The 27,937-nt window shown below is 45.1% G+C and overlaps 2 pseudogenes; both read left to right on the top strand.

Moving 5' to 3' along the window:
- Positions 1 to 130: 130 nt before the first annotated feature.
- Positions 131 to 13,049, top strand: LOC123191444 (wall-associated receptor kinase 2-like; annotated as a pseudogene).
- A 3,214-nt stretch (positions 13,050 to 16,263) lies between these two features.
- LOC123187271 (nuclear poly(A) polymerase 4-like) lies at positions 16,264 to 20,844 on the top strand (annotated as a pseudogene).
- Positions 20,845 to 27,937: the final 7,093 nt, after the last annotated feature.

The following is a 27,937-nucleotide window of genomic DNA, read 5'->3' as shown; positions in this document are numbered from 1 at the left end:
ACAGGTAGGATGTAGCTGACCCCCTCTCTCACCTCGCCTTGTGGATGCAGATCCGTCGAGGGATACACCATCGCCGGCCGCCGGTCCTTCGTGCCTTCCTGTTACTGAGTTTCCTCCGTGCGCTGTGCAGATGGCGGTGCCTTTGCTGAAGAAGGCGATCGTGAAGAAGGGGGTGAAGCACTTCAAGAGGGTGCACAACGACCGCTACATTGGCCTCAAGGTGAGACCCCTAGCTTGCTCGCTCTCACTCTCGTCGTCGCTCGCCGGGCTTCTGTTCCAGAAACGTGCCATTTTCTAGATGGATTACCCTTGCTTTGTTCATGTGGGGTTCTGGCAGCTGTCCCGACCTCCTCTGCTAGCTCTCGATGCGTGGATCTGGTTTACATGTCACGTTAGTTTAGTAGTGCGTCTATGTAATCATCGCTACAAAGTTGGGCCTGGGTGCTGGTGTTTAGTGAGCACAGTAGGGGTTGGTTTAGTTTTTGTATGAACCTGTATATATTTTGTGTACACACCACTGATTCGTATGGTGCACTGTGAGGCTGGAAATTTCCTTTTAAGCTATGGTGTGTTTGTTCTTGAGAGCTAGTTGTGGAAAATCCCCCTTGCTGTATGGAATCCACTGAAAAAATTTCGAAATGGTTCGATATCCCACCACACACTAGTTGGGCCTAGTGATATTGATGAACTATAGTGTTCCATTGTTGATTCGTATGGTGCACTGTGATGCTTGAAATTTTGTTTTTAAAGCTGTGGTGTGTTTGTTCATGAGAGTTCACTGTGTATGTTGCGTGCACCCTTGTGAATCAAGTTATGCATGCCTGCTGCATTTAGCATGACATAAAATAAAATTCCATGAAAGCTTATTACTACATCAGTGCTTGCTCCCAGTGTTTCCGTCTTGCAATTTATCCTGGTGTGCACTACACTCATGCGATATTTCTGGATAACAAAGTCAGATACCCTGGAATATTTGTATGATCGGATCTTGTTGGTTTCATCCATCTAATGATAATCTATGTATTTGGACAACCCATTTAGCTATAATTAGTTGCTGCACCACATGTCATCTTGCAGTTGGTGCTAATTCTAGTTACTTTGTTACAAAGGTTTATTCTTTTAGTCCTTCTTTATGTTTGTTTGCTTAACTAGTACTCGCCAAACTCGCCATAAAAGATTTAGTATGTCGATCATCTTACCACCACATATGCTTTTCTGTTTGTTATGAAAGTTTCGTCATTCTGATAATACACTGGATGCTTGGAGAATGGATGTGCCCTGTTTTTTTCCTTTCTGTAGTTGCTGAAGTTGCAATGTATAGTGTTAACTAATTCTCCTGTTCTGCTACCTGATGAGTGCTTTCTTTGTAATATTTCACCTTCGTATGCATATTTGTTTTGTATTTTTTATAAATGATGATAGTTTGTGCAAGATGTTCACATGTTATTTTATTTTTTGAATAAATTCTCTTATGCCCTTGACTTAGATTGACCCAAAACAGCAGCATCCTTGATGCGTACTGACCTTCACCTTGTTCTTTCTCTCGCAGACTCGAAGGAGACTATACGCAAGGCACCTCCTCTTCGGTTGTGAGAGTGTCCAGGGGTCGTGGGTGCGGCTAATGCCTATGTCTGTGGCCGCACTTGACACTGCCCTCTCTTTAAGGGCACATATCATTTTTTATAACCCTGCTATCTTTTCCCAAGTCTTTATTATCTTGCCTAGCCTTGTACTGATATGTATTGTTTGATGCTAATTACCCAAGTTAATGCATGATGTTAAGGATAACCTGAGAACACTTGCCCAAGTTTATAAGATATGCATGTGACAGTTCAAACCTGCTTTGCTGCTCTTTCAATGCTTTTGCTGCTGTACCGTGCTTCTCTAGTTGTCTAAATGCTTCTGTTGCTAGCCTGCTAGACTGCTACTAGCTTGAATAGATGGGCACTTGTGCTGGTGGTGGTGTTGCTTGTGTTGTTGCTGCTGATTAAATGCTTATACTCGCGCTGCTGTTGATTAAATTCTTATGTTGTTGTTGCATGCTTATGCTATTGATTCAATGCTTTAGAAATTGATTGAATTGAACCTGTTGTAATCCTTCATGTTATACTCGTATTTAATTTTTGGGTTTCTATTTGATTTTTTAGTCTGTTATATACTGTTCATCTTTAATTTCTTCTGTAACCTGCTTGGAGCTTAGAATACAGAGCCCAACTAGTCTCATATACAACTAAGACCAATGATTCATGCTCAATTCTGTATATGTATGTATGACCAGTAAAGTTGGAAGGCCCAAATCTTAATGTTAATATGCTCAATTTTGTACCATATTCATGCTCATGCATCACCAGTTACTGCTTTTTTTGCTTGATCTATTTTTGCTCATAACCTAAGTATACCAAAACTGATTAAACGATTTCTCCAACTTGCCAAAATTGTCATAATTGTCTCCTGCCTTGTGATGTTAGTCTCTGTGCACTTACTAGTATTGTTATTTGAATGGATGGTCGTGGTAGTAGAATAGGAATTTTTTTAGGTTAGTGTTATAGTGATGTTCATTTCATTACCTAAACTTTGTACCAATGTACCTTGCAGGTATGTATAGATTACTATTGTAGAACAACATCAGGTTAATCTGTTGCATTCAAGTTGTTGGAAGTTTTGTTATGCCATGCTTAGTGTTTACTAAATTGGGGCATTTGGGCATGTATGTATAAATTTTAGCCTCTTGAAAGAATATTATTTACTTCCAGTGTATTTCACTAATAGCTTATCTGGATCAGGATCTAATGTCGTCGAGGCTGCTGCTGCTGTGATAGAAGATCAGAAGAAGCTTGGAGATGCGTGCCATAGTTTTAATTGATGTTGCCACCAAGTTTTGGTGCTTGTGTATCTGTTTTTGATTGTATGTGCACTTGTTGGACGTGCAAACGTGTATGTGCTCTTGTGAGTATTTGACTGGATGATTTCTGGATTTAATCAGTTAATTGAGAGATTTATTATTTTGTTTTTCAAATGTGTAAATTGAAATCTGTGAATGAAAAAGACCAAATGTTCTACTTGACAAAATAATATTTGGGCTCTAAAAAGGCTATGGCCCAAACTATAGTGGATCAGAACATTGTGTATTTTAGAAAAAACAGAAAAATAGGCTTAATGAAATGGTTTGCAAAAAGGCCACGGCCCAGAAAATAAAAATGCTAAATTGTTGGGCTAGGCCCATGTAGCTAGCGAAAATTAACAGAAAAAATAAATATTAAAAAGGCCGAATTGTTGGGCTAGGCCCATGTAGAAAACCGAATTGGACCGGGCTGAATCTTGTGCCACGTCAGATTGCCACGTTGGATGCCTACGTGGCCTGGGGAGGTTGCTAGTGACCAAAACGCCACAGTAGACGTATTTTGGTCATAAACGTCTACGACTATTCCAGAAGAAAGGTCGCTATAGTCAGTTTACGACGGCCAGCTTTTGACCTTATGTTTTTGGTCACAAAAAGGTCACAAATGGAAATTTATGACCATTCAGTGACCAATAGTGGTGGTCACAAGTTGACATATTTCTTGCAGTGGGTGGGGGTGGGTGGGGGGGGGGGGTTGCGTGAGTGTAGCGAAGTTGCAGCGGCAAGAAGGAGGAGATGACTGCGGTGGACATGGAGGAAAGGGAGGAGATGGCCGCCGATGAGTAATTGTGGAATGTGTAGCACCATGACGGCGGTTATTCATTCAACGAGAGGGGCGGGCGTGCAAATTTTCCTAGGACTAAACTGCCCCTAGATTAAAACGCGTCCCCACCTTGTCACGAGTACCGGCCCCACTCGTTTTAGTACTTTCGCGTACTTTCATCGAAGTACTACCCAGTACTTCGTATTTGTCTGCCGTTAGATCGACATCAACGAACGGTTCTAAAAAAGCCCAACCACTCTAAAAATTATAATGTTTTAGATGGACTGCATTTTTCTTGGTGTGCTGTTAATTGAACCAAACAAGCTTAGATACAGTCATTTACCCGAGATACTCAGGCCTTCCAATTTGACTGACCTCACAGCCATCAATAAAGCAAAGATGTATGTTGACGATTTAGAATAAATTCTTCTTCCATCGCATGGCCTCTCTATCAAGTTGTTCATTTTTATTTCCCGGGTTGTACTTATTTTCTTGTCACTACAAAGCATATGTAATGCATGCCGTCAATTTGTTTGTTTAGTACTATTGAATTAGAATAATAATCTGCATCTGCAGGACAGTCATAAAACTATCTTTTGGTTCATTGCCATTTTTATCTCATTGCTAATTCTGATCTTAAGTGGTCCTTGAAACTTGTAATGTGCTGAATCTTATGTCTATGAATGGATGTTCATATACTTTTAGTGAACATATGCATGGCTGTTTCACATAAAGAAACTTAAGTGCTCCTTGAAACTTGTAATCTGCTGGAGGTTATGTTAAAACTTCTTCATCTGCTAACGTATGGAATCGCGGGTGCGTGCCCGGCGGCTCTGACACTTCGAGCTCGCCGGTCGGCGCAGGTTGGGCAGTAGCCCGGTGTGGCGGCTGCCCCGGCCGTGGATGGCTCCATGGCAGTTTAGCAGGTCGACTGCGGCGGCGGCTGGCATTGTCCCGGCGTCGGCTCGTTCGTAGGTGACTTGTGACGGTCTTCGCTTTCTTTTCTCGTCATTCGGGCACTACTTCCGTCGAAGGGCTGTCCTTCTCCTAGTTGTGGTCCATCGCTTGTCTCGCGTCTGGTGCGGCAGGACCGTCCTCGTCTCGCGCACGGTGTAGCAGGACCGAGCTCGTCTCGCACATGGTGCAGCAGGATCGACCTCGTCTCGCACACAATGCCGCAGGACCAAGCTCGTGTCACGCCCGGTGCTGCAAGACGGGCCGATGGAGGCCAGATTTGGTCGGCCTATTGGGTTTCTGCACTGGGGCGGTGGCCCTGGTGGTGGTAGCACAATGCTCATGCGCAGAGCCCGTGGCTTGGTGCTGCCTGGTGGTCATGGCCATGTGGGCGACGTGGTAGCCAGAGGGTGTGGCGTTCGGTGATGATGAGTGTTGTCCAGGGTGAAAACATATTCTTTCTTCGGACGGACTTGCGGCGGCGAACTGGACCATGACGAGCCCACACAGGACTCAGCCATCGCCGCATGACCCTTAAGATAAAGTCATACAATCGTTCGTTACCACGTACGCCACACATGACATGACGGAATAGTTCCTACAAATAACCCATGCGCTTTAGAATTCATAAAAAGCTTACCAATGCCATGAGCAACTGCATCTCTAGAGATCTTCACCATCGAGAAAAGCTGAGTACCCCTAGCTAGAGCCGCTCTCTTCAGGTCCACCACGGCCGACCTGTCTAGCAAATCATGACTGCGACGTGACACTGGTTGAAGATGCCGACGCACATATTTGTCTAAAACAAAAAGATGCCGACGGACGGCGCACACTCACGTCCCGCCAAGATATGTACGTGGCTGGCTGATCAAATTGAACACGAGAGTAAGTACGTCCATTGCTCCAAGTTGGGTAGAAGGTACCAACTAAATGAATTGATAAATAAACAGTCTGACGTCCAGCTGAGCTGTGTCTATAAAAAGATACACGTGAAGATCAACAACTCGCCAAGATATATCTATCCCCTGATTGTTGACATTTTTGTTCTGAAGACGACTTAAGCTATTGTTCTAATCTTTGGCATAGGGGTGGGCAGTGCCAACTACTGTCTGGTTCGAGAGAGAGAGAGAGAGAGAGAGAGAGAGAGAGAGAGAGAGAGAGAGAGAGAGAGAGAGAGAGAGAGAGAGAGAGAGAGAGAGAGAGAGAGAGAGAGAGCGACCCGTCTAATTTTAAGAGTAGAGTTGGAGATTTCTCAATCGGTGAGAGAGCAACACGAGAAGAGCTTCATGTATTAAAGAAGAAATTATGTGTGGAGGATAAGGTGAAGTGGCACGCCAACTAAACGACGACTTACATTGTTATTAGTAGAATTGATAATTAATAGCAAGTACGCATCTGTATGTTCAGCTCTCCTATATATACAGCACTGCGCCGGAAATGCCCTTGCCGAGGCCGAGGAGGGCTATGTAGAACATGACTAGGAAGAATACAGCCATTAGCAGCGGCGTCGGCACCGCGGCCACGAGACTGCCCTGACAAGTGTGGGGACATAACCGTCCCCTACCCATTCGGCATCGGCCGCGGTTGTTCGCGCCCCAACTTCAACCTCAATTGCAGCGAGGGGGTACTGCTCAGAGGCAACAACATCCAAATCGAAAGCATAACGCTGGAGACGGCACAGATTGTCGCCTACCTCACGTCAACATACAGCTGCAACGCGCAGGGAAGGAGATCACGGTCACAGAACATGTCCTTCAACCTGGGCAGTGGCCTGTTCCTCCTGTCGCCGGCGGACAACGTTTTCACGGCCATCGGCTGCAGTCTAGAGGCGAGGCTCAACGGCCGCATCGGCTCCGCCTCCGCCAACCGCTACCTCACGGGCTGCATCACGACCTGCACCAGCGTGGACCTGGACGATATCGGGCAGGAAGGCGCGCCGTGCAGTGGCCAAGGCTGCTGCCAGGCCTCCATTGCTCCCGGCCTCAGCTATGTTGCATCACGCTGGGGCAAGGACAAGCAGAACAACAATCCAGTGCCCGACAACACATGCCAATATGCCTTCGTGGCCAAGAAAGGCTGGTACGTCCCTGACCAAATGATATACTAGTATTTTTCTAGATTTCATCACATTTATAGGGCATATATGCAGTTAATTTAGAAACAGTGGTTATTATTTCTTAGTCAATAGATTATGATAACCGTATGTTCAAGATTTTATCTTGTTACGCAATCCCGGGTATGCTATCATCAGCGTTTCCGACCCACATGCCTCAACCAGGCCCAACCGAAGAGCAACACCAACTTATGTTAGGAGGGGACACCCCACCCTTATAAATCATGTTATGTCTCCTCCCACAACTGATGTGGAACTAAACCCAACATATCTTTTCACAATTTGCATGAATCTCGTATTTAGATAGGTATTTCATTGTGGCATAGAAGTAGGTATTTATCAGAGAAGCAGCAAAACCATATTTAGAAATCTCAATGTCATCAGCCGCTTCTCTTAGAGTTGCCACAAATTTTGCTACCATGGAGAAGAGAGAAGAAACAAACTGTTGTCCGATGATTTCCTCATGCTTCGCCATGTATTTTGTTACAAGCCCATCTTCCAGAAATGTTTAATGTGTGCCTTTATCGGTATTTTCAATGTAGTTGCCATTTTCATGTCGTTATCTACATATGCATTCACCACAGGTTATTACTGATAAGAAAGCAATGAGAATATGCGAAGTTATCTGATTGTTTGGATGTAGTTATCGTAACACTTTGCATGTGTGCATCAACCGATGCAAAGACTGAAGTTTATCCTCATCCATATAGAAATGTTATCATGGCATTTTTTCGTGGTTGCACACAACAATAAAATCCATTGGTGTGCTGCACTCTAATTCTACCAATGGACGGCTTGATATGCAGAGTCAGACCAAAATCTTACAAAGAAACGTCTACATGTAGCAGTGTAATCTAGCTCTTTGTAAGTCCAGTAGATAAATTTGAGCCAAGCTAATTGTGGATTTCTCAAACAGGTACAATTTTAGTCAATCAGACCTCGTCGGGAAGAATTTTGCCAACAAACTTGTCAAGGGCACGGTCCCACTTGTTCTTGATTGGGCCATCAGGAACGGGAGATGTCCGTCGCCACAGCACAATGGCAACAAGGATATTCCCTATGGAGTCTGCATTAGCACCCACAGCTACTGCGTTAATTCCAGTAATGGCCCAGGCTACTTCTGCAATTGCAGCGAGGGATACGTCGGCAATCCCTACGAAGGCAACGGATGCAAAAGTTTGTCTTCATTTCACCCTTCGTATTCCTTTGGGCACACTAACCCCAAATATTCTTCTCGACAGAAGAAATATCTACCTTTTCTATTTATCTAGTGACTTTAGATAAGGGGGTGGGTATGGTTTGGATGGGGCTTGTTCTCTGACAACCACAAACAGGATAAATGTCTCCCCCTTTGAAAACACCTAAATGATATCTATAAAATAGTAAAATTGTGTAAAAGAGTCAACTATTTTTTTTTTTGATATAGGGTGTTTTTACTAACTCATAATGAAACATCAAGGGTATACAAATACAATGAGCATACGCCGAACTCTGCATAGCTATGATGCACACATCCATTATCAACACGCGTGCGTGTGCGCACACACACAAAGGATTGCACTGGCCGAAAAGCAAAGCCATAGAAGACCAACTCTATGCCTAGGTTCCCGCAAAAAAAACTCTATGCCTAGACGGAGGGGAAAAAGGAAAGGGGGAGGGAGGGCAACATTGATCCTTGTCGAGCAATTGCAACCACCGAAAATTATGTAAGTGCATATGGCCCACACGTGATATCCATGTGAGATGAAAATGATACACACACCAAGCAAATAGCCGGTCACCCAAAGCTGAGCGCAGCCATTGACTGCAGGGCGGGAGAAGGCGCCACCATCAAAATTCCACCTTGGAGACGATCTGGCAGTACCATACTTTTGTCGCTAGTGTTTGTCAGTGGTAAATATAGGCACCCTAGACAATACACCACGTTGTCGCTGTCCCACGAAGGCCGCGATTATCGCCGAAAAATTGCCACGCGCCATCTTTGTAACGACATGTCTCAGTGAAGGACAGCTGACACCCTCTTCCTCTCTCCGCCACGATGCAATGCTTCATGCCACGCAAAGCAGGGCACCAGCGAAACATGGACACGTCAGCTGTAGCGCAAACCCGCCATCATCCGCTGCCCCCCTAGCCAATGCACAATCAAAATGATGATCCCAAGAGAGAAAACTGACACCATTGACTTGATCGTCCAATCTGAGATCACCCGAATCTAGGGTTTCTCCCAAGAAATAGGTAGGTAGGCGAGTAGATCATTCACGACTCCATCAACAAGGTAACAACGCACAAAGGCGTCGCCATCGTTGGGCCAGAAAATCCGTGCATGGCTTTTGCCGTCCATCTCGCTGCAGCCAAACAATTCGTCTAGCTACACGTTGGCCAAGATAGAACCATGCCATCGCCATGTGTGACAACCGAGCCACAAGTCGTGACACGACCCAACAGGCCCAATTGCCGCTTTCCGAGCCCCGTCGATGAGTGCATCGCCGCCCGCTGACTGCCACCAAGATCCCCAACCGACGATCCTAAGGTGTTGCGAGGAAGGTTCCTGGTGCCTTCGTCGGTCGCACAGGACTCACCCGGTGGCTTCCTCCAGTGGCGGCGCATGGACAAGAAGGGTTGGGGGCGGCGGCACCTAGTGTTTGAAGGGAACTCCCGGGTCGCCCTAGGCAAGGACGACGTGAGGGGCGTATCAGTTCGACAAGTTCTCTTCATCTAAAACACAAAAAATATACAATAAATGAAATATGCTTCAACTAATTAGATGAGGCAAAACGAAATATATGGCTTAAATCTATGAACATGATTTCTAGATATGATTATGGCAATTAATCATTGACAGATCATAAGAACTGAGGGTGAAGAGTAGAGTTTATTTAATACAGAGTGAATTCCAATTTTTAATCTCTATTAAGTAATATTTGGAAAGTGTTTGCCGCATTCAACAAAGAAAATCACATTTTACTCCTTAGTTTGGACAATGTTATGGCTTTGCCTAGCTTTATTATTTTCTCCAAGCTTAAAAGCTATATCAGTTTGTTGGGACGACATGATAGCATATCGTACAGACACCACAAATGAGTACTCATTAGGGTATTACCAAATACTGTGAAATTTCCTCATGTTGTATCAAAGTATGTCAAATTCTACAAAATTATGTAAGTTCTGCCAAACAGGTAAGCTAGCTGCATCACATTGCTCTCCCTGAATATGGATGTGAGATGTCTGCCTAGTCAGTTTTCATGTCATCCTGACACATGGTCCCACCTTGTTAGTTCGGAAAAAATAGAAATGGGGTATAAGCCGTTGTTAGGAACACTTCTCCAAGCAGCTAGGAAGCTAGTTACCTTTAGAATGGAATATACTTCCTAATATTTGGAGAAGTATTTCTAACAACTTCAATTCATACCTTTAAATTTTGTTATATGGTTAATTTTATAAAATAAATAAGGTTTAAGGTTTGAATGGGAGTTATGGTTCATGTGTTCAAGTGATTAGGATGATTGTAGAATAGATAAGACTTAGTGTCTGAATTTTTTTAAGAGTAACTTAATGTTTGAATTGGATTCATTTTCAGATATTAATGAGTGTGAGCCATCGACGTGGCCAAAGTCAATAAAGTACGGAAACTTATTTCCTTGTCATGGTGGGAAATGCCGCGATGTGGATGGTGACTATGAATGCAATTGCAATTTTGGATGAAGAGGTGACGGTAAAAGTGACAAGGGTTGTGAACCTGTATTGTCCTCAGCTGCAGTTGTCGTGATAGGTAAGGTTGATGTACATGTAATTTATTCCAGAAATAAATATTGCACTACCTACATATTCTTGTTGGGTCTCCATTAACTTTTTATGGATGAGAAGTGTCTTAGTCTAGATAGTAGATGGTTACGGTGAGAGATAATGCTCTAGTATATGTAGTTTACATAATTCATTATGTATAAACAGATCTAGACTCTAGAATACTAGACAATGATATATGTACAACCTAAATCTATTGTGTTTCACTACTTGGAGGAAAATTATGTACCTTAACATGGCAGTTGTTTGCTGAATTTGCTGAAACATGATAGATGACCTCTTTTCAGATGCTCCCTTTTACCTCGCAGAAGGTAAGAGTACCTAAATGATCCGAGCTATTGATTCTACAAATTAGTGTGGCAAATTTATTAACACATGCAAATTAGCTAGCCTCGGTTGGTCTCTCTGTCGCGACGACTCAACATAGAAACAAGGAAACCCTTCCATCAAAATGAAAGAAAAAACACACCTTCCAAAATCACACTCTCCTCATATCTATATGGATAGAGATTCGTTTTACCAAACTCCTCTCCATAACGTGCGGGAAAAATTCAGGTCCCAAATCACCACCAATGGATGTGGGATCGTCAAGCGCTGGGGTGAAGTTGAATCGAGTCATCACGGGCCTAAAGCGACTAGTCCATTGGCTCAGTGGTCACATGACTGGCTACCACCGCTAGAAGAACACATTTAATTAATCCACTAAGTTCATCGGTGTATTTAATCTACATATGTGTTCTTACAACTTAATATCATAGGGAAGGAATCAAATCATTCTTATTATATCTTATGTCACATTAGTCCATGACTTCACAATATTTTTCTATCAGTTGTCATATTTAGTGGCTCCAATCAAGACAATTAGAAAAATAGTAGTTTCCTTACTTGGAAGCTCTCCATCTGGTAGGAATAACAATAATATTTTCTACATTATTGGCTGATACTTTCCAGTTGTCTTGCTACCTTTTACCTAACATTTACCCAAATATAAAATCTGGTACTCCGTCCGATCCATATTACTAATCGCTGGTTTAGTACAAAGTTAGAGAGTAATACTTTTTTTTGACAATGTTTGTTTTCTGGTAGCTTACCACATGGACCATGTGGTTAGAGAGTAATACTTTTTATCATGGTTGAGTGACATATATTACCTCACATGGGTTAGCTATGGTAGGTAATAGGTTACCGTTCAGTCTAGGCCCATGGATGATAACAAATGGACAGCCAACAATAGGTGGGAGCATCTTAAAATTAGCCTGAGGGAATTAGGTGAAGATATATATGTGGGGAACTTTTTCACTACTTTATGGGTAACAAGCTATTAATTTCGTCTGGGGTAACCAAGTGTGTGCATATGTTGTGTTAGCCTGTTAGCTGACCGTTTTAGATTCCATACTATACTAGTGTCTACACATATCAGTGCTTTGCTAATCTGTGAATCGGCACAAAACTGGGATTATCTCACATGATACATGTACTTATTTACAGGAACAATTAGTGCCATATTCATATCAGCATTACTACTGCTATTCGTACATATGGAGCATGAGAAAAGAAAGCTTAGTGATCGTTACAACATGAATGGCGGAAAGTTGCTGAAAAGCATCAAGATCGAGATTTTCAAAAAGGAGGAGCTAGACAAAATAACCAAGAATTATAGTACTATAATAGGAAAAGGTGCCTTTGGTGAGGTCTACAAGGGAACTACTCGTGAATACATGCAGGTTGCGGTCAAACGCTCCATTGCAATCAACAAGGATCGCCAGAAGGATTTCGCCAATGAGATTCAAATCCAGTCACAAATAAGTCACAAGTATCTGGTCCAACTGTTGGGGTGTTGCTTGGAGACAGAAGTTCCTATGTTGGTCTATGAGTTCGTGCCAAGGGGAAGCCTCTACGACGTTCTTCATGGCAAGAATGGCAATATGAGAAGAGATCCTATCTCCCTACGAGCACGCCTCGACATTGCCATCTGCTCCGCGGATGCCCTTGCATACATGCATTCACAGGCGAGTCAGAAGATCCTACATGGAGATGTGAAATCCGGAAACATCCTCCTTGATGATGAGTTCATGCCTAAGGTGTCGGACTTCGGTACGTCGAGGCTTATGTCCATTGAAAAGGACCACACCAATTGGGTGATCGGGGACAGTAGCTACATCGACCCCGTGTATATGAAGACTGGACTCCTCACAGAGAAAAGCGATGTGTACAGCTTTGGGATCGTGGTGCTGGAGCTCATTACGCGGAAGAAGGCAAGGTATGATAGGAACAACAGTCTTCCATTAAACTATATCAAGGCTTCCATGGAAGGGGCTACAGGGCAGATGTATGATACAGAGATTCTGTCCAGCGGGGAGGATGTGAAGTGCCTCGGCGAGGTTGGACTGATCGCGCTGCAATGCCTCGAAGTTGATGTGGATGACAGACCGACCATGACCGAAGTCGCGGAGAAGATTAAAAGGTGTAAGAGTCGGTGGCTGCAAAGCCATTGGCATGGGAAGACCAAAGCATTGTGATATCTGTTGTGTGACAAGTGAAATTATTTTGTTTTGCCGGTGTTCTCTGGTGCAGTTTTACTTATCATACCTTGTGACGTGGAGGTGTGTGATTGTGTTTACTTAATGTCAAAGCAAATTGTGATAAAATATTGTATAATAAAGGCAGGTCGCCTGGCTAATTTATAGGCTGACACGGTCGTTGTACGTCAAGGTGCAAGACACTCAACTATTGCTTAAGCCCTCGTTGCTTTTGATCATGACTAATACTCGAAGTGTTGTTTTTCGCAAAAAAAATGTAGTGTTGTAAAAATAAGTATGTTTCTTCTTAAGACAAATACATATAACTCTCATGCATGACCTTAGTAATAAGAAATACAAGGTGAGAACTAACCATCTAACAAACATACATCCATCTACATATATATCAACAAAATTATTAAAAGAAAACTAAACTTAAAACTAAACAGAGAGGAGAGGGAGGTGCTCACCGGTGCGCGGGGCGGAGCCGAGCCGAAGAGGGGGGGGGGGCAGTAACCGGCTGGCACGTGCGGGGAGGGCCAGCACGGGGAGGGCGGCGGCATGGGGTCCAGCGCCATCGATGCTAGAGCAGGGCAGGGCGGGGCTGGGCCGACGCGAGCGGGGGAGAGCCGGTGCGGGGGATAGTAAGGAAACGGGCGGCAGGGAAAGGATAAGGGTGGCTTAGCAGTAGCGTAGCAGTAGCACGGGGCGCGGACCAGCGCTACACTGGTAAGCCCATTAGCAGTAGCGTGGGCTACATGCCCAACATTGCTGCTAGGCGGCCCGGGGAGCTGGGCCCGTGTATCCACTTAGTAGCAGCGCGGGCAAAGGAGACCGCGCCACTGCTATCCAGTTAGTTGAAGCGTGGGTTTTATACCCCGTGCTGCTACTATGGCCAGCCTCACGGTGGGGACTACTATGTCCGGACGTAGTTTTCCGTCCAACACAAACCCGTATTTTCCTATGGATGTCTCCTCTTGTCCGAGTTCCCGCAAACCAGGGGAGGTTTTCGGGAGTTCGGTCCTCCACCACATAGGACTCCGACACGCCCGACTCACTCGAATGCCCTTTCCGAACAACTTTTCTTCCATCTGACCCTCCTTCCTACTTGCTCTGCGTCCGCACCCTCCTCGTTCAGTGCCATCGTTGTACCTCTCTAACCGCTGCCCAGACATTGTTGTACCTCCACAATCCCCACCAACGCGCCTGCCCACCTTGGACTACGCTGCCATCCACACCCTGGATCCTTTCGCAGCCAGGTATCTCTTGTCCCCTGCCGACACCGTCCATGCTAGACACTAAGCCCGCAAGTGTTCGCCCAAATGCCATTGACTTTTTCTATGTTCTTGTTGTTTCTTTGGAGCAAGCATAGTGACGGGATACTCGGTGATGGAGGATGAGTTGCTATGTGATTGTGGTTGGTTGCATCTACAGATTTTGTAGGTATGAAGCAAGGGGGCTCGGCCTTTCGGCAAAACACGCATTCTTCGTTTCATGAGCAAAAGCACTTCGCACCCTACGACTTGCGAATGATCCATGAATGCAATGTGAAGTTACTAGCCCGTTGTGGTACACCATCTCCAACTCCGTGATGAAGTACTGCAGTGTGATCGCATGGTTGAAGAGAACGTGGCCAACGGGCGTGTCAACTATGGAGATCGTAAGTTTTGTTTCTTGTTGCTCTATGTGTTGGTCAATCATTGGTTCACTCAATATTGCAACTTGTTGATTGCGTCATTGAATAGCCATCGGCACTGCGGCGCTCTATCACACAATGGAGGGCAGACCATTCCTGTTCGCAGTAACGCCGCCAGGTTGGTGTCACAGCGTATGTACAGTGCCATACATTGTAGCCGCGCCCCAGGCGGAGGCCCTGGCTGCCTAGGACCTGGCTCTGCCCTTCATGTTATGCATTGTTGGATGCTGCTCAGGGGGCACAGCGCGTGGATTGATATGTGTGGATTCTGATTTGAGTATCGTTGAATTTGTAATTGACGAATTTACTAAACTTATCAAACATCCGGTTATCTCGGATGTGATATTTATATTTGAACTATTATTATACCAGGGATATTTGCATGTTACTTATGTCTGAATTATTTTTATAATTATTTTGAGTAAAAAAGCAGAGGCAGATGTTTAGGGGACATAATTGGATGTTTGGCGTATGTATATGTGCCCACGGATGTGTTCAGATCAGTCCACATCAGAGCTGGCGATCCAGGGCATCTCTGGCAGGCCGACCCATGAGCACGCCGGCACGACACTTCACGGGCCAGACCCGACACGGGCTAATTGTGTCGTGTCAGGAACACAGCATGCCCTGGGCCATGCTTAGGCTGCTAGGCTGAGCACGCGGGCTGGATCGACACGACATGATTACCTTTTTTATTTCTATTTCCTTTCTATATATTTTTAGGGGTGTTTCCTTTATATATGTGGTATATAACTATCAGCGCAACAGGTTAAATTGGCCCAATAAACAGCCCGGTGGGCCAAGTAGTACATTGGGCTGTTGGTGTGGCGACGGGCCGGCCTAATTAGTATAAGGGTTGTGCTTGGGCCTGAGGGAGCAGTACGCGGGCCGACATGACAGAACTCGTATACTAAACATGCCCCCCTGTGGTCATGCTGGGCCAGGCATGATTACGATGGGCCGGCTCGGCCCGTTTGACAACCTCTCTTATGTCGATAGTGCAAAAATGATGCACTTACGGAGAGAATCCTATAGGTGGACGTGTTCTTTCCTAATTCATCCCTTCCCCCGAAATTTCTGGTGTGGGGCCCTCCTTCCCTCAAGGCCCCAACTAACTAATAGCACCTTAGTCCGTGAGCTTCAATCCGTAGTAAATTGCCCGTAACTGTAGCATTGTTGGCATACCTGGCCATACCTTGGGCTGGGTCGGGCCTAGCCAAGCCCAACGCAAAAAACACAGGCTCGGGCCCGGCCCGGCCATCGGGCTTGGTTTTTGGGCCCAAGTCCGGCCCGCACGCATAAAAACCCATCAGGCCTCGGGCCACAGGCCCGGTCCCAGCCCAATCTTCAGGCTCAAAATCTAGGCCCGGGCCCAGCCCAGGAGCAGTGTTGGGCCGGGCCGGGTCAGGCTTTTTCCGGCTGGGTCGGACCGGGCTGCCCATGACGAGGACTAATTGTTGGTCGATAGTGTGTCCATTTTGGTGGCCGGTTTGCTAAAAACCTTGTCCCGAAGGGAAATCTCACGCCGAATCACCTTAACCCCCTCCTCCCCTCCTTAATCCCAACCCATCTCTCTCCCCACCTGCTGCATCGCTGGACCGCCAACCCTAGCCAGGCCTCCAGCGGCGGAGGATCGGCCCAGGGCTCTGCGGTTCCCGTGAGGCCCGATGACGAGCTCTGCCCCAACGAGCTTCCCCAAGAGGAAGCTGGGGGTGACGCCCGCGGGGTCCTTTGACGGGCCGCTTGAGGCTGACCTCCACAGCACGCAGGAATTGGAGCAGGTTCGAACCGATTTGCTGCTCTGATTTGATTATTGCTACAGGTTCGCCGCTCCGAGGCTATGATTTTGTTGCTTAGAAGTATCGCCTTGCCTTGCTTGTTGGTCAAAATTGCAGCTTTTGGCCGAGCTGGGTTTGTACAAGAGCAAGGAGGAGACCGCTAGGCAAGAAGAGGTGTTGAGGAAGCTTGACAAGGTTGTTGTTTTCTCTTGCCATGTGCGAGAGTTGTTCTCTCTTTTCATTTAGTGTTGCCATTGGTTGTTCTTCCTTTGGTAAATTATCGCCTGCTAAACAATATCCATGTTTGAAATGCAGATTGTGAAAGAGTGGGTGAAGGAGTTGGCTATTCAGAGAGGCCAAGTCAACACAAATGTCGGGCTTTTCACCTTCGGGTCATACCATCTAGGGGTAATGTACATGCTTTGCTTTGGTTATTTTGGAATCAGTGTTGTTCTAGAGATTAGGTTACGTATTTGACCATATAGTATTTGTTTAGCTTCACTAAAAGAGGCTTCCGGCTAGTAACTTAATATTACCAAACAGAGTATTAGTGTTCTTTAGAGATAAAGACACCAGGATATGGAAATGCCACACACCCTTAATTTGGTTATTAACAATTGTATGCCAACTGGCTCAACTGCATCTGGCTGAACTATTCTTGTTTTCCATCTATGTCGCTGCTTAGAATTGGGTGTTCCACTTTTTCGGTATACTCTGTTTTCAGTTCTCAGTCACGGATATAGAGCACCACGTTGTTTGGTGAACAGCATAGACTCTGGAATCAGTCCTGTTTTAAAGGGTATTTTACCTATCTCAGCATATGTTTGTTTAGCTGTGCTAAACAACAGGCTTCAAGCTAGTAAATTTTTTTTGCTGGTACTTTTTTGAGATTGCTTGCCCGTGCGGTGAGTTAGTAACTTAGTATAACCATACCACAAAGAGTATGTGTTCCTTAGAAGAAAAAAAGGACACCATGATATGGGAATGCCAAACACATCGTATGACCACTTCTAAAGCATATGACCCCAAATGCATCAGCTATTTTTTTGTCTACGTTGTTGCATAGAATTGAATGTTATCCTTTTTCTTATACTTGGTCATGTTGATGTTTTGCCCTGCTCATGAAATTATTTACATGTGCATAATTTGGTATTCCTGCATTAGGTTGATGAACCTGGGGCTGACATCGATACTTTATGTGTTGGACCAAAGTATGTGAACTGTGAGGTATCTTTTTTCCTTTCATCATGTGCAATAAGTGTTGTTTATACTTGAGATATATCATTTTTATTTCCTGACATACTGCTCTTACTTCAGCAGGATTTTTTTACTATACTATGTGGCATACTGGCACAAATGGAATAAGTGTCTGAACTGCAACCTCTCCCTGATGCACATTTCCCTGCTATGAAATTTAAGCTCCACGGAATATCAATTAACCTTCTTTATGCCAATGTTTCTCTTGCAGTAGTGCCATCGGTAAGTTTGTAATAAGTTTACATGCACTTGTTTGCTTTCCTGTACATACCTTAAGCTCTTATTTATGTGCGTCATGGTATTATCATGGTATATGTGATGTTTTAATTTTTCTCCATTAAGCATATTTTAGTAAGAAAATATGTAAGCAAATTTGTTCTAGCACCTACTATCTTAATTTAAACATAGCTATGCATTACTGTCTGTTATATGTGTATTTATTTTATGGTAATAACATAAGTCCATGTTATGAGCTAGACTGCTAATATTGTAGCTTAGTTACATATGTAGTGTAGTTGTATCTGGCCATCCATTGTATGATGTGATGTACTTCCTCCTTCCCAAGATGTAAGTACGCTTGACTTTGCACAGTCTTTGATGCACAACTTTGACGATCAATATATACCAAAGTGCACGGATTGAACATGTATAAATTGTATCATCGTATTTGTCTTGGAAAACAGTTTATTCCATATGTCTTTATAGTAATGTTATCGACATATAATAAATAAAAATCATAGTCAAAGTTGTGTGATGAAGACCGAAAGAAGTCAAGCACGCCTTATATTTTGGGGGAGAGGGAGTATTAGATGGGAATGCTTATCAGTTATCACTGTCCTCGTGTTCTAACTTTGTTTCTAATTTGGAACAAGTGACAGGGAACTTCTCTCATATGCCTACGTTGTTCCAAATATTGATGCTGGCCTTTTGTTTTGCGCCCCAAAAATTTCTTTATTTCTTCTCCTAGGATGGCAATATAATGATATTCACACATTGCTGTAGAATTTCCCAATCGCTTGACTGTTTTTTTGGTGTAGGTCAGTTGTTGCAGCATTGATAGTATCTTGGACGGCATTCTAACTTTCTTGCCGTTTAACATTCAGTAGTGGAACACTTGAATCTTCCATTCATCATGATTTACGAGTTTCACGTTTTTTTGGCAGAATCATCACATTTAGTTGCGGCCATTAGCTTTCTATGGATACCTTCTGATGTTTTGTTCTAGGGAGATGCGTATAACAGAATGTTTATTCCTTATTTTCATTCATATTTGGATACACATATTTAACTGGCAGTTCTTCTCTAACAAAGATTTGGGGTGTTTACAGCCATCAATGCAACACTTCCCCTGTGACCCTCAGTCTTACTCCCTCCGTTCCATATTACTCGCCGCTGATTTAGTACAACGACAAGTAATATGGAATGGAGGGAGTAGTTGCTTGTGCCGTTCTGTCTTAAATAATGAAAGAAAATTATTTATCTTGAAGTCCACTTCCTGCCTCTTGCCCTGTTTTACGTTGAATATCTCAAGCCATAAATTTTGCTCTTAATGTACTACTGCAGGATCTGGATATCTCTCAAAATTCAGTGCTTTCTGGAGTTGATGAAGTCAACCTTCGCAGTCTTAGCGAGTGCAGAGTGGCAGACCAAATTCTTGATCTTGTTCCAAATATCGAGGTTGGCTTTTGTTTTCCACTTCATTTTCCCCTGTTTATTTCTTCTTAAAAAATGGCACCATAATGATACACACACACACTTGACTGTAGAACTTCCGGACAACGTTAAGGTGTGTGAAGCACTGGGCGAAAAGAAGAGGTGTTTGCGTTAACGTAAGTCAGGTTTCATCACCATGTTGGTAACGTCTGCTTGAGCTGTTATGCTGAGCTAATTGTGTGCTTTGCTAGGCCCCTGGTTATCTCAGAGAGGTCGATTTCCCTGTGATGGTTGCGTGTATATGCCTGGCCTACCCTAATGCTGCGCCAAGCACGCTGGTCACGATGTTCTTTAGCATCTTCGGCTAGTGGTACTGGCCGAACCCAGTGATGCTCTGTTCCATTCATGAAGATCGGGAACTTGGTTTTCCCGTGTGGAATGCACGCTTCAATCGTGAAGACCGGACGCATATCATGCCCATCATTACCCCGGCGTACCCGTGCAGAAACTCGACCGTGCACGTTTCGGCAACCACGCTGGAGGTCATGAAGGAGCAGTTCCAGATTGGGAATGAAGTCTGCCAGGTGTCTTTTCCAAGCCACCGTGCAAGAGTCAGTAGTGTTGTCGTAGCAAAGTAGTACCATCTCTGTTTTGACCGTGTCGTGATCTTTGCTCTTCGATGCAGGAAATCGAGATGAAGCAGGCTGATTGGGCTGACCTTTTTGAGCCGCTCGGTGATCCCCCCAGCGACGAAACTGCCGTTTCGTGCTGATAAACCATTGCCATTGACAAAAGAATCCTAAATTTTATTAACGGTATGCAAGTATCTATTAAACTACTAAACGACCATGCCGTGGACACCAGAATCCTAAATTCAGTTAATACATGTTTTGCAAGTATTTCTGAAGCTAAACAAGACGTTACTGTGGGTGCATACCTTGTTTTGCTTAGTCTGAGACCAGAATTAGATTGTGCTGGAACTACCTTCTCTGATTATTCAGGAATACTTAGCCAGCCAGTCATGTCATTCAGTTACCGTGATGTTCAGCTGATGCTAGTTGAACTGAACTTTGATGATCTCCTCGAAAGGGTTGCACTGTGATGTACCAGCGGATGTGCAATTACTGTGGACCATCATGCTTACCAGTACAACTATTTAAATCAATGTATAGGATATGGCTAATCCGATCTCTTGTCTTCCTGCAAGTTCAAGTTTTACAATCCTGAAACTCCGTCTCTCCGAGCTTTCTTATTTTATACTGCTTCCATTTTGTCACGCAGCATTTAAATTTGTTGAGTTTCCCAATTCAGCTTCGCCAGTGTCTTACTATCACTACCAGTCTATCATAAGACAATATTTGTCGCTATTCCGTCATAAGCCTTGCGACACATTACGAATTACAGTGATGCTTAATGTTTTGTTAGTGTCTTCATGTCAAAATTTATTATTCTGTGGCAACACACAGGACATTACGAATTATCACGATCCACAAATTATGAATGTTGCTTGGGTAGTTAACCGGCTGAGAAGCATATGCCAAGCCTTTCAACAGAAATTTGTATACGCACGACCTTTATTTTCTTACCATATATCCTTAAACTCTTGTTCAGGTTTACATTGTAACTAATTACCTGGCCACAGAGCTGGTTCATGCGTAGCATGGCACATCGAAAACTTAGTTCTTGTGCAGCGCCTTCCATCACCTCCAACCTGAGCTCTGTGGGGGCACCAATCCGAGAGATCCAACCTTCTTTGCAGCTGTTGTGGCACCATGGAGAAGAAGAGGTTGCCCACCAAGGGCCCCGAAGGAAATTAAAGAAGAACCAAGGAAAGTTGAATCTGTCTGCCTTGGCTAGGATCAGGACCTTCTGAGGTCATTAGACTTTGTGAAACTGATTGTAATCCTACCTCTTGATTAATACAAGTGTTTTCCCGAAAAAAAGGTCAGTGGATGAACACCCATCCCAGTAAAAGTAGTACTATATTGTTGTTCTGTTGGTACACGTTTGTGTATATGATTAAAATTCACCTCTTTCCTGTTGCTAAAAAATTTAGAGCCATAGATGCAAATACAATTAAGATTTATGATTCATGTCTTTCTATATTGAAAAGAATTCCAAATAGACGGGCGCTCCATGACATGAGTCATAATAACTGAGTGGAAAACAAAACATAAGTAGGAACTGATAATCATGACATGAATTTAACCTTTTACATCCAAAATGCCACGGGATCTTCAGCGAGGAACAACTTAGAGGTTGCTTCAGGCACTTGGTAGTATTGCACCTGTCGGCTCTTGCGAGTCGTCAGGTCTCCATTCATTCCATACGTGAGAAAGAATGTGGCGACACGATAGAAACAGCGACCAGGTAGGCGCGCATCTCCCTCCTCAACGAGGGCCTGATCAGCGGCAACGAAGACGCGCTCTACGAGGCAGAATTCACCATCGCATCGCATGTCGACGAGGGTAGCGCTTACATGCCTCTCAGCCGGGTTGTCGCTGAACAGCTTCTCATTGCAGACCCTTGACGCAGGAGCAGGGCACTGCCCATCACCGGCATCATCAAAGCTGGGCACATCGCAAGAGTAGAGTTGGCCGAGGGTGTCCGGGTCTTTGGAGAGCCCGACGAAGGCCCTGAGGTGTGGGACGAAGTGGCCGCGGCCGGCAAAGGGCAGCGCCCAATTGCCGAGTAGTTTCCACGATAGCGCCTTTGTGTCGAAGGCGAAGGTGGCCGCGGCGGCATCCGTCCTGGTGCTGATGAGGAAGGTGCGCTTGTCAGCGTGCAAGGTGTAGGAGGCGACGTCATCGACCTTAAATGGCTGCCTGCGGAGCTGCTCCCACGACCAGCGGAGGCTACGATCCATGCTGCAATATGAAGCCGGGGGGTAGATGATATGCTCCAAGGAGAGCATCTCGAAGGACGCCGTGCTCAGGGTGAACAGCTTCTTGCCGACGGGGAGGTAGATGGGGGGATGATTCATCCATGGGTGGTCGCCTTGGTGCTTCCAAGGGCCGAAGGTGATGCCCCGCGACCGGACGCCGAACATGGGGAAGTAGCTCTCCGACGAGCCGTCACCGACCCAGGTCCACGGAATCTTCGGGCGGATGCATCGCCAAGATCCGGGAGCCAAAGGCCGAGACGAAGTACTTGGGGGCAGAACGCGGCGCCACCATGCGGAGGCAAGCGCTGCAGGGGCCGCAGCGGGGCTTCGGACCTGGCCTCGTCTTCTTGGCCGGAGACGGCCGGCTGCTGCTGATGACGGCCAGAGCTCGGCGACAGGCTTACCTTCCGGATGCTGTATCCACGGGACCAGTCGTCGAACACAAGGTAAAGGTGATGCCGCCGCGGTGGCTTTGCCTTCGCCGACGGCTGTCCAGCGGCGGAAGACATCGCGACTCGGGGCTTGGCGATTGATCGTGTTGGGAGTAGGACTGGGAGCCGGCGGCGGCGGCGGCGGCTGTAGAGGATGAGTGGCGCAGGGATTGTTTCGCTGGTGTGGAGGCAGGAGGCGTCGTCCTGGTGCTACTCATGGGCTGATGGGCCTCGACCTCCCTGGGCTGTATGCCTGTTGCCCAGCTATTATTATTTCTTTTTCTAATTGTAACTTTGTGTTATTTTATTTGCTCAAAAAAACTTTTCTGTTGATTTATAAAATAAAAAATTCATACAATTTACGGAGCTTTTTTTGAAATTCAAAAATAAAATTTTGAAGTTTCAAAAAATCCTGAAAAATTCATACTCCCTCTGTAAACTAATATAAGAGTGTTTAGATCACTATTTTAGTATTCTAAACACTTTTATATTAGTTTACGGAGGAAGTACAAGTTTATATGGATGCATTTTACATGTGTGTGAAGTTTGACGATGACTACATCATGGTCAGAGCTACAAAAACACAACTTCGTGCATTTTTAATAGTGAACAGTGCAAATGCTGTTCATCATTTTCAAAATCATTGTTTTGTCTTTTTTCTATAGCTCTCACCGCAATTGATATCATCTTCAAATTTTACACATATGCAGTGTGCGATTTTTTAGAATATTTTCGAACATCAAAATATGATTTTTAGAATTTTTAAAATAAAGGGCTCCATGGAGCTCATCCTCCATTTAGCATTTTTGGGTAGTATAACTGTATTACATCGAGCTAAAATTGTGCGAGACAGTGTTGGCTTAAAGATCAATTTGTTTCTTGATCGAGCTACATAAAAGATTCATACTCAACATATTACTCCCTTCGTCACGGTTTAGAAGGCACGCTTGGAAATTTTCTGGGATCTACGTGGTTATCTATTGGCTGTGAGATGGGCTAGAATAAATAGCATTCACACTATGTATTCATATAGAAATAGTATATAGGAGTACTAATTAGCTACTAGACATAAATGCAATGCGCCCTAAACCTTGTCTATTGTGGAAACGCACGTAAATTTAACTGTGCCTTCTAAACTATGACGGAGGAAGTACTTTTCTGAGTCAATCTTGAATGGAGCTAAAAGACGTGTGGATCTCGATTCTCGAGCGACTCACGAGTCTCGTTTCTTGTAGCCCTTAAATGAACCACTCGATCAACTTCTAATCTCTTCTTATACAAAAAGCAAACAATCAAAACTCAACAACGATCGACCCGGTACGCCGGTGTGCGGTTGTTAACCCACACGTAGGACAGTCGCCGGCGGGATACCGTTAACGAAGTTATAGATGCTGGGGCTGCCCCAACACTACCCGGAGCTCCGCCGATGGTGACACCACAGTGCTCGCCGCTCCTTCAGTGGCGACGTAGGAGGCGATCCCGACCGCGGCCGCGGCGATCGACAAGAACGAGGCGCCGGCGAACACCCCGGCCACGAGGACGGTGCACTGGTAGTAAGAGGCGACACCCTCCTTGGGTCGCCGCTCCGCGCTATCGTTCCTGAGAGCTCCGGCGAGGAAGGCGCACGTCGACAGGATCGTGAGAAACCTGCATGCAGGGCGCTTGACCTTTTTCAGTACAAATAAGGCCATTGAAATCTTCGTTCATGGAACGGTGCAGGCCGTACCATGAGAGTGTCGAAGCGAAGTAGCCACCGACGCGCCCATGATCGGACGACGATCGCCTCTGCCGGCATCCGTCCCAGCAGCCGGTGGCCGCCGTGAGGATGGCCTGGCCGGTGAGAAGCGATGCGGCCGCGGCGATCCCGCAGTCGAACGCCGGCGTCCTCCGGTATACGCAGTTCACCCCGTCGTACCTGACGAAAGACCTGGACTTGGTCGCCTCGCCGATGATCCCCAGCACGGCCGCTGCGAGAGCCAGGGCGCCCACAGCGGCGCATATCACAACCACGTGTTTCTCCACCATGCCTGGGCGGCAGATATCTCATCGATCTCATCAGGATGGAGACAAGAATTGCCAATTATGTAGTGTCTACGTTCTGCCTTTCTTGCTCGCATGGTTTGATTATATCCATGCCGTGTCTTGGTATAAACGTACATCACCTTGAGTAAATCGTCTGAGTATTTTATTAGCTAGCTACAGTGGCACGAACACCTGTTTTACAGGGGCATTTGCATTGTTTTCGTCTTTTCGAAGACAAAAAAAGGAGGCAAGTGCACTCAACCTGCCCACCTGGCTTTCAAAGTTTAGACTTTTATGGCGCTCGTATTTTACTAGATTTATTTCAGAATAGAACATATTTATTTATTTTGATGGCAAGTGATGGACTTGTCGACAACGAGGTGTTTGCAGTAATTTCATTAATCTCAAAACATGTTTACTCAGTCTCTCAAATATGCTTATAAGGGATGTGTATGTTCTCATGGTTGAGTGCATGAACTTGTTTCTGAGCGTTTGAGGTTCGTGGTGTTGTGCCGCCTCCTCTCATGCAGCCACCTCCTATCAAAAAGATTAGGATTCCTCTGCCTTCCGCCGGTGTTGCTGCCTGTCCGCCTTGTCTCCGATGGCCTTAGGGCCATGGGGACATGGTAGATCCCATCCCTTGCCGGCGGGAGGGCTCCGTTTTTACATGTTTTTTGGGTTTTGTTAGGGTTTGTGTCCTGCTCAAGAAGACGAGACGGCAGCGACTCCCTGAAGATGGAATAAGGTTCTCTCCGCCTAGCCCCGTCTCGGTGATGCGTCTAGCATCAGCGATGGGCGTGTGGAGGTGTCATCAATGGATCTGCCTTTGATGGATTTGCTTGGATCCGTTCGTCGTTCATCTACATTCGTTTATCTTCAAGTTGGATCCTTTCGGTCTACGCTACTCTTCATCGGTGGAGCTTGTTGTTCTGGTGCGTTGGTCCTATGATCTTAGCACAACAACTTTCCGACTGTCTACTACAAAAAGTTTTGCCCAGCTCCGGCAAGGGAGGGGTGCGGATGGATGTGCGCCTTCGGCTCGCTTCAGTGTTTGTAGTCGTCGCTGGATTGTCTACGAATCTGGATGTAATTTTTATTATTTCTGATGTTTGTTGTATTGCCATGATTGAAGATAAATAGATTGAAAGTTTTTCTGAAGAAAAAAAATGTGTTTTTGAGCATCTACGCCTATACCGTGTTCCGCAAAATAAGAAGGCAATTGCATTGTTTTTTTAGACAAGGCAACTGCATGATGACACAACAACTTGATACGTGGAACAGTTTAGTACACCAACATTTTTTTCGAGTGATCAACTTGTGAATTAAACGGGCTGACCGATTACAGGAAATGTTTATTGGTTGTTGCTTTATTAGCTAGCTACAGTGGTATTTTTCAGCTCACTTGGGGAGTAGGGCGTTTTGGTGCCCAGACTTATCTGCACCAGGTTAGAAATTTTTTTGTACAAAATTCAAAACAAATTCAAAAAATTTCAAATAAAATTTGTCTGGTAGATAATTTGATGCGTGAGACCCGCTCCAAATTTCAAGTCATTTGGACATATGAGCAGCTCTCAGCAAAAAAGACAAATCGGGCCAAAACAGTACATGAACAGTAAACATTTTTACAGACCCCCAATTTGTCTTTTTTGCTGAGAGCTGCTCATATGTCCAAATAACTTGAAATTTGAAGCGGGCCTCGCGCATCAAATTGTCTACCACACAAATTTTATTTGAAATTTTTTGAATTTTTTTAGTATTTATTTTGATTTTTTTTATCGGCACGGGTGCAGATGAGCTCGGGTGCAGAAATTAATTTTCGTCAGTTGGGCAGTTTCTTTGTGATTGCACCTGTCCACTCCGGTTAGAAATTTTATGACTTTGTAGCCCCTGGCTTTCTGACGTGCGCTTTGCACGCATACATGCTTCCTCTTAATGAATAAAATGCTGGAGAGCGGACTTATAAAAAGAAGTCCTGGACTTTGTGTGGTGCATGCATTTTTTCTGGATTTATTTCAGGATAGAACATCTTCATTCTTTTTGTGGTAAGCGACGGACTCATAGTTGTTTTGTACGTTCATAGGGGCGAGTGCATGAACGTGTTTGTGAGCGTCTAGATCTATACCATCTTTTGCAAAATAAGAAGACAATTTAACTTCCTCTTACAAGGCGACTATAAAAAGGCTCCGTCCCCTCGATCTTCATCGCCGAGTCCGTAGATTTGCCTCCCATCCGCCTGCCGCTCGGGCGACCGATGGCGGGGAGGGGATTCTTGGTGTTTCCGCTGCGGATCGTAGATAGGTAGGGTTTTAGTCCTACAGGGGCGGCGTTTGGACGGATGGCGGCGCTTCTTCTTCGAGTCAGTCTTTCAGTCTTCAATCCTTCTCAAGTTCGCCCATTGGGACAAATTAGACAGAGCTCCAGCGTAGATTCCTGCCACCTCCTCGGGGTGGCGATGTTAGGGTTTCTCGCCATGTGTACGCAACAGCAATATTTGATGTCAGGTTCTTCAGATCTATTCAACGATTCAATGACGATGATTGCAGCTCCAGAGAACATACACGAAAACTTTCCGGTTATCATCGACAAGGTCATGGCACCAACGACAATGGTGCGTCGGCGGCTAGTTCTGGCGGTGGCAATGGTCGGTGGTCCATTGACCTTGATGTAAATTTTACTATGTTTGAGGTGTTTTGTACTTTCAGTGAATCGTTATATAGATTTTATCTTTTCACACAAAAATGACAATTTTACTGTTTTTTAGACAAGGCAATTGGATGATGATACAACGACTTGGTAGTACAACAACATTTTTCTTTAGTGAACAACTTGTGAATTAAACAGGCTGACCGATTACAGGAAATGCTTATTGATTGTTGTTCTTTATATAAAATGGATCGAAAGCCTTTTCAGTAAAGGTCCGTACAATTGCTCAATTGACATTCGACAGTGATGTTCCGAGTGATGACGGGGCAGGGGCAGGGGCGGAGCTACAGGGTGGCCAGGGTGGGCCACGGCCCACCCTGGGATTTTTGCTTAGGTTATATACCTTCGGATTTCTAACTGGGCCAGAAAAAATCAGCCCAATAACATTTACCGATCGATCCAGCGAACGCCGCCACGCCCTGGTCTCTCACGCCCTCCTCTCGTCCACATCTCGCACAGGAGAC

The sequence above is a fragment of the Triticum aestivum genome, chromosome 2A (assembly GCF_018294505.1).
Source record: "Triticum aestivum cultivar Chinese Spring chromosome 2A, IWGSC CS RefSeq v2.1, whole genome shotgun sequence".
Lineage (NCBI taxonomy): Eukaryota > Viridiplantae > Streptophyta > Magnoliopsida > Poales > Poaceae > Triticum > Triticum aestivum.
The sequence above is the reverse complement of the archived record's forward strand: the minus strand, read 5'-3'. Positions and strand labels throughout refer to the sequence as shown.